Source organism: Nelumbo nucifera, chromosome 2 (assembly GCF_055504915.1).
Source record: "Nelumbo nucifera cultivar China Antique chromosome 2, China Antique-T2T, whole genome shotgun sequence".
Lineage (NCBI taxonomy): Eukaryota > Viridiplantae > Streptophyta > Magnoliopsida > Proteales > Nelumbonaceae > Nelumbo > Nelumbo nucifera.
Genome location: NC_142650.1, coordinates 46,856,767 through 46,864,509, shown reverse-complemented (window position 1 = coordinate 46,864,509; position 7,743 = coordinate 46,856,767). Strand labels below are relative to the sequence as shown.

Sequence of the window (7,743 nt, the reverse complement as noted above, 5' to 3'; positions counted from 1 at the left end):
CTAAATGTTGCTTTTTCTCAATGCTACTCTCTTCTTTGGAGTCTTCACCGGAACTCTGATCTCTACGAAATAGGTGTAATTGGCAACAAGGGGTGTAGTCTTTATGAAGATCTAGATATTTGAAAGTATGTTCTGGCTTGTAATTTGCACATAGCCACTCCCCTAGGGAGTCAATCTTTCTATTTGCAAGATTCTTTTCGATGTATTCTAAAGAAGCACCCATCGTTATTTGCCTACATTTCTTCCAACTATGTCCAACTAAACCATAGTACCCGCATAACTTTGTTAATCCTATAGGTGAATCGAATCCAAGTTGGTTCATCACCATTGTTAAGGACAATCCCTCTAAATAAAGCTTTACAAAGATCAATTTCAATCTTTAAATGAACCATCTTACCTCTAGTAGGAGTACCAATTTTGATTTCTTCATTTTCTAGTAAATCTCTCCTTGTTGTTGTAGCGAATTACTTACAGTTGTCATCCAAAATAAATAAGCGGGGATATCATGCATTATAAGCCATAGCTTTTGATGCCAGATTTTCAACTTTTCTCCTGCTTTTGCATCTTGCCACTTCGCTATCAGCATCCAGCTAGAGCGAATAAACCAAGGTCCACCATCAACAACTCTTTGCAGGTCTTCTTTATAATCAAAGATAAACTCCCACCCTCCACTATCATCATGTCCCACTTGTACACGGTTTTGGAGCCCAAGCAACCCTTACAAATGCTTTAACATTTTCTTTTGTAACTTGGATCTAGGGGAATATGTGCCCCCTCAGAGTACGTTGAATGAGATCTTCAACCCCAAAAAATGAGGAATGAGAAATGATGAATGAGATTGAAAATGAGGAACGAGATCTTCAACCCAAGCGAAATCCTCACACTCATGGTGGTGGAAGTGCACATTGAAAATGAGGAATGAGATTGCTTCCCAGTTATATTGGAAAGTTGGGAATGGAGAGAAAATCGATGCAATCTCTGACCCATGGATACCTTGATTACCCCAAAACAAACCTGAGGTAAAAAAACCCATCAACCTCTCATCAAGTGAATAGAGAATGAAGAGTGAAGGAACTTATTACAGCTCAGGGACAATGGAACACTCCTCTCTTGCATCAACGTTTCGAGCAAAACTCATTGAATGCAATTTTGAACATTCCAATTCCTTCTCAAAGAAGAGAAGATATTGTCCTTTGGAAGCATACAAAAAATGGTTTATATACAGTTCGTTCAGCCTATAGAAGCTTCCACCAAGAGGATGGTCAAACAAGGAATTCAATCTGATGGTCAAAAATTTGGTCCACAAGAGTCCCTTATAGATGCCAATTATTTGGATGGAAGTTATTGCTAAATGCAATAAAGACAAAATATGCAATATGGAGCCTAAGGCACAATGGAAATAGTAGTTGTACCTTTTGTAATGACTTCCCTAAAACCCAACAACATCTTTGTATGGAATGCAATTTGGAAAGAGCCGTCTGGTTGGAGGCTCAGTTAGGCTTTAATCCAGAGGAGTTTATCTCCTCAGGTTCCTAGGATTTCCTTTATTGGTGGTCTACGAGATACCAAGGGTTAAAAGAAATGAAAAATTTTGTCATGGCCTGGATATCGGCCATCTTGCACAGCATTTGGGATCATAAAAATGAAGTAATATTCAAAGGGAAAGACCCAAACCCTCTAAATATTGCTTTGATAGCTGACCAATACATATCACGCACTGATGAATCATTCTATGATCAGAATTATCAGCAACAGATCTCAAAGGATAATCTCTCCTCTTATTGGTTTTCTTACAACACTCATTCTTTAGTTGTAGTGGGTGGAGCTTGGGATGTTAGCACACACTTGGCCTCTACAAGTCTCTATTTGTTGCCTTACTCCCACAATGTTTGCATTGCAGAAGGAGAACCATGATAGGCAACTAACTCCATAAAAGCTAAACTCTGGGCAGTCATTCGTGGTCTGAGAAGACTATTAATTCTGGGTATCCAAAAGGTTGTCCTCATTTCTGATGCGAAAAGGAATTTTGGATAAGCTAAAAGGAAGCACTGAAAACACTAGATGGAATGAACAATTCTATTGGATCATGTTTCTCACACTCTTTGTTCTCTTTCTTGGCCCCAAGATACAAAATAACTTTCTATGCAAGATACAAGGCTATTTATATGAAAAAAAAAACTCAAAGGATTAGCCCCCACAAATTGTCAAGAAACTGATCTCATGTCTTCTATAAGATCACACTTACGAGAGTCCAAAAATCAATGAGTCCTACTATGAAATCAGCTAGCGATACTAGGCTACCAGTTGGTTGGAGTCCCCAAGAACCATATGAGCTATGAGATCGGCTATACAATAATATCCAATATGCTATACTAGCAGTCCTTCTACTTCCACCACAAACCACTATGAAATTTTGCCTTCATGTTTTTTTCAATTTAGTTTGGGTCAAGTCATGAAGTAGATCTCAACTAGAATTCAAGGCACCAACACAACAGATCCAATACTTGTAACATCAACAAAGGTGCTTTCTTCTATGTTTTGTTTTGATAATCCACAACAAAGGAGCACAAAACTAGGGATGGCATTTTTCTCCATCCCCATTGGCTACCCATCCTCCCTGATCCCATCAGGTCGGGGATGGAGATTGCCTTGAAGGTGGCAAGAATGTGGATTAATAGGGATCCCCAATGAGGATAGGGAGTGAAGCCCTTATGTTGCCCAAACCTCGATTATATATATTAAATATTATTTACATTAAATATATATTATATAATAATATCGATATATAAATATCAAAATATATTTAAATATTATTTATATTTTAAAATTTTCCTTTATTTAAAGTAAATCTATTTTCAAAAAAAATACTTTTAATTAAAAAAATTTGGGGATTCAAGTTCCCACAAGAAACCCGTCTCCATTGGGGGATCAAGGATGGAGGAGAACTTTTATCCCCAACAGGGATCGGGGCCAGGGACTGAGATTTGTGTCAAAATTGAGGATTAGGAATGGAGAATATGGTCCCCACCTCAAACCTGTCTCATTGCCATTCCTACATAAAACTAACAAGAAAATCACAAATCTAGATAGAGGCTTAAATCCATTTCAAAAGAGGGTTTAGATCTATTGTGAAACAAATTAGACTCGTATATCTGGTGTTAGATAACACATCCAACAATGAAGCAGCTTAGATCAAGTAAGGTTCAATTATATTCCATTGATTCAAGGCACTATGATTGCCATCATTGATGAGAAAATTTTCTGACTCTAAGATCCTTTTTAGCAAGTTGATTTGCCATCATGTATTCATGTTGGCCTGTCTTAGACATAGTTAAATTGTTGATGCATCTAATAGTGAGCAGGGAGTCACCTTTGATGATGGTATCCTTGAACTAATTCCTTTGTCGCCCACCCGCCCAGGATTCAGCTATTAAGGGGGGTGTACGAAAATCGGACTAGACAAGGAACCGTTTTGGGTCCTATTCTTAAGTCAAATGGTCTGAACGAATGACCCACTCTAACAGAAAAAATAAAAACAATAATAAAAAAAGCAAAAAATGGCCAACAAAATGTTGTCTAGGTCGATGATATGACGATTCGACCACCTAGGTCAATGATTCATTTACCAAATCAACAGTTTTTAGCCAAAAAATGGTTTTGAGGTAAAACGGAACCAATCAGGTGACCGGTTTCCAGTTTTTCGGTCCCACCGTCGATTCCAATCTGGTTTTGAAAACCATGAAGATAACGATGATTTCCAACTACTTGTCCAAATGGTAGCAAGAATGAAGTAAATAACTAAACGCTATATCCACAATGATAAAATTCCTTAGTTTTCATTTTCACACAAAATTTGGTATGATAGTAGACCAACCCATTTTGCTGGCATCCATGCAATGGTTTTGGTAGCAAGACTCCTCTCAATTGAATTGAATGGAGTGATTGGGCAAGTTTCTCCTCATATTTGGTTCTGGTTGTTATAAAAGGGGAATCTCTCTATTCATCAGTATTAGGGGTGCAAGTTGGGCGGGTTGGGCTGGGTTTATGGTCAATCCAGGCCTGGCCCTAAAATTTGGGCTTAAGGCCCAAGCCCGAGGTTAAGCCCGATTTTCTCAACTTGAGCCCAGCCCACCCTGTAATTTGATGCACTCAGGTTGGGGTCGGGCCCAAGCCGGGCTTGGGTTAGTCAATGAACCCACTCTAAAATTATACATATATAAATGTATTTATACAAATAAATAAATAAATATATATATATGTATGTATGTAAATATGTATGCAACATTTACATATATATAAATGTATAAATTGATCCGAACTCAGATCTGATTTGAGCTACCTAAGGGTTAGGCCCAAACCCGATCCAAAAAATACAAAAACCTGACTTCTAGGGCCTGAGCCCAGCCCGTATAAAATTTGGGATTGGGCCAGTTCAGGTTGGGCCCGCTCAAATTGCACCCCTAATCAGTATTCAGTAGTGGGATGTGACCAATCAGCATCCTTCATTGTAGCTTTTCTTTTTTGGTATATACGCATGGCAAAGTTAAACTCCAGTTCAGATGAATCAGACTCAAAGGGCTGAATGTACCCAATTCTGAATAGACTGAATAATACTTCCAGTTGTTGAATTGCCTTTATTAATATACGGATGAAGTTGATGCCATTATAATGTTTGATGCGCAGGCAGTTGGAAATGTTTCTAGAGGTTCGTTTATTTGTTCATTTTACTGAGTATGAATAATTAGGATTTAAAGGATATATTCATTAATAAAAACATAAAACTGCTCGGAATTACAATCCATCAATAATGTTTCTAATAAAAAGGATGAAGAGGAAGACTAAGGAATTCAAATATGCGCCCCACAAATGCCTCACACGCCGAACGTCCGCCATCTGTCCCTTCGCATGCAGTTAACTTGTCCCGTGTGCGGGGCTAACGGGACGGCCGTTAACTCGTCCAGTTAGCCCCAAAACTATCCCAAAACCAATTTCAAATCTCAAAACCCTCATTTTCACATTTCACATTCCCGCGTGCTTGAGCAGTCGGTCCCCTGACCCCTCGTTCTTCTCCCCTCACCTGAGTTCTCTTATTCTTCTCCAGCACCGGTGACCTACAACAACAATCGGCGATCATCCAGAGGTACTCTCCAGCTCTCATATTTGAACTCTCACACATTTTCTTATATATCTACCTCGAAAAGAAGAAAAGCGAGGTACTGTGATCTTCGTCTCTAAGCGGAGCCAGTACTGCTCCTCAGCCGTCTGGGGCACCATCTGACACACCACAGTCACAAATATATACAGTGCGGCAGAAAAACTCTCGTAAACCCTATTGAATTCTATATATTTAGTCATAGCCCCCCATACGTTATCAGAATGGGTAAGGGAGGCATGGTCGACCTCTTCTTCTTCGTCCCCTGGGCGGGAGGGTCCATCCATCTGTCAGAAATCTGAAAATCATAATCAGCCCTATAAGCAATCCTATCTGCTAGCTTGTCCAGGGTGAAATCGAGCCTGTACCTTGATGAGCGTTTCCAGGCTCCGGTCATCATCAGAACTATGAACCCTCCATGCCTGGTGAGCTTCCTCAGATCTATAGCCTCACGCCCGACTGGAGCTTGGTGTGTGTTACAGTACTCAAAAACAGGATAATTGACTCTTGCCGGTCCTCCGGGCAAATGTTGCCGAGCAGCGGCGTCGTACTCTAAATCGTTGCAATATGCGTCGTTGGGGTCGATTCGAACAACGCCGTCGTAGTAGACGGGGAAGACACCAAACCAGCTCAAACTTTTCTTCTTCTCCATCACCTTCAGCATGAAAGTGAACTGCATGAGATTCAGAATAAGGGCGGTATGATTATCAGCCCATGGATATCTCTCAGTGGCTACCGAGTAGACTGAGCTCCTCCCCTCTACTGCGGTGGCCAACGTACGCTCTATCCACTATCGATTAATGGTGTTATCAGGATTGAGCATGTTCGCATTGATTCCCGAGAAGGTGTGAAAGAGTGTTACTATTTACTTACCCATTTCATCTTAACATATGATTTGTTGGCATGAGGCAGTTGTTATTTATTGATTATATACTGTCTGATGCAACAGACCCTTAAAAAACTAGAAATATAGATAAACACCAATAACCATGTTGAAAGTTGAAAGACAATGCTTGTTTTCTTGTCCACGACTGGGCGAATCCAATATAGTTAAGACTTAAGAGAAAGAATGGCACAGAGGAATCAATCGAGATGTCTTGTGGAAGAGTGGTTTCTATGAGAGTTGGAAAGTATATGTGATAGTGAAAAGGCCGGATGGTCGCCGGTGCCGGAAGAGAAAGCACTGTTGCCAGTGGTTTCTCTGATTTCTTAAAAACCAAAATATTAGAAAAAAAGAAAAAAATTTAGAAAATGTGTGAAAAAGTTCAAATATGAGAGCTGGAGAGTACCTCCGGATGATCGCCGGTGCCGGAGAAGGAGAAGAGAACTCGGGTGAGGGGAGAAGAACGAGGGGTCAGGGGACCCGCTGCTCAAGCACACGGGAATGTGAAATGTGGAAATGAGGGTTTTGAGATTTGAAATCGGTTTTGAGATAGTTTTGGGGCTAACGGCCGTTCCATTGACTCCGCACGCGGGACAAGTTAACTACGTGCGAAGGGACAGATGGCGGACATTCGGCATGTGGGGCAATGAGGGGCCAGAGCTGGTGGGGCGCAGATTTGAACGAGCAACATTGAGAATATGCTTAGCCAATAGGTGGGCTGCCTTGTTACTGGAACAAGAGGACCATCGAACCGAGCAGTGAGGGATTTGTAACATGGGGAGTTTGCAATCAGAAATAATATGTCTAATTTGCCAAGAACGAGAATAGGGTGTGCAAATGGATCGGATTATGATTCGATCCGATTCCATGTGTTATATGTTTATAAATAAATTAATAAATATATATATATATATATATATATAATACATATATATTATTTATTTATTTCTAAATATATTATTTATACTATATTTTTATAAATTTGTTATATTATTTATTTTTAATAAAAATATGTATATATATGATAAAAATAATTAAAAAATATTTATATTTTTTGTTTTTTTATTTAAATTGGTATATTTTATTTTTTTAATAATTTATTATTTTTTAAAGAAAACAAGTCGGATCAAATCAGATCCAAAGATCCAATAGGATTTGAATTTAAATCGAATATTATCGGATCCAACATTAACAAAGTCAGATCGAATTTGAATCCGATCCGATCCATTTGTATTCCTAGAAATAAATTCGACATCAGTTTGGCAATCACCCTCAATAATTACTGAAGAAACACTAATATCTACAGCAAACTAGATAGCAGAAAGAGCTGCCTTAGCTTCTACTTCCAAAGGAGATCCCAGAGGAACTTTAGATGCTCTACTATAACAAAAACTTGCAGTTTGAGTCTCGAACTAAAAGACCGACAATTTATTAGCGCCCCATCAAAGTTTAACTTTAGAGAAGGAGAAGGAGGTTTGGTCCAACCAAGTTGTGACTGAATGGGACTTTCAGATGACTGGATTACTGACAGTATATTAATATGGGAAAGAATTTCATCCATCCGAGAATGAACCACCAAGACTACAGATATAGGATCAAATGCAATATGTTCGAAGATCACCTTGCACCTATTCTTCCAGATGAGTTTGGATCACCTACCATGCAACAAAACACGTTCCAATCCTGTAGCTACCAACATAATCTCACA

At 39.2% G+C, this 7,743-nt stretch overlaps 1 long non-coding RNA gene across 2 annotated transcripts; it reads right to left on the bottom strand.

The window, feature by feature from the left end:
* Positions 1 to 4,741: 4,741 nt before the first annotated feature.
* On the bottom strand, positions 4,742 to 6,827 carry LOC104602542 (uncharacterized). 2 transcript variants are annotated; one of them, XR_016082990.1, is made up of 2 exons: positions 6,442 to 6,827; positions 4,742 to 5,825 (listed from the first exon to the last, which is right to left on the bottom strand). It is a non-coding gene; the product is annotated as an uncharacterized LOC104602542 (long non-coding RNA). The 2 variants fall into 2 exon arrangements; XR_016082989.1 differs by having other exon boundaries at positions 4,742 to 5,807.
* Positions 6,828 to 7,743: the final 916 nt, after the last annotated feature.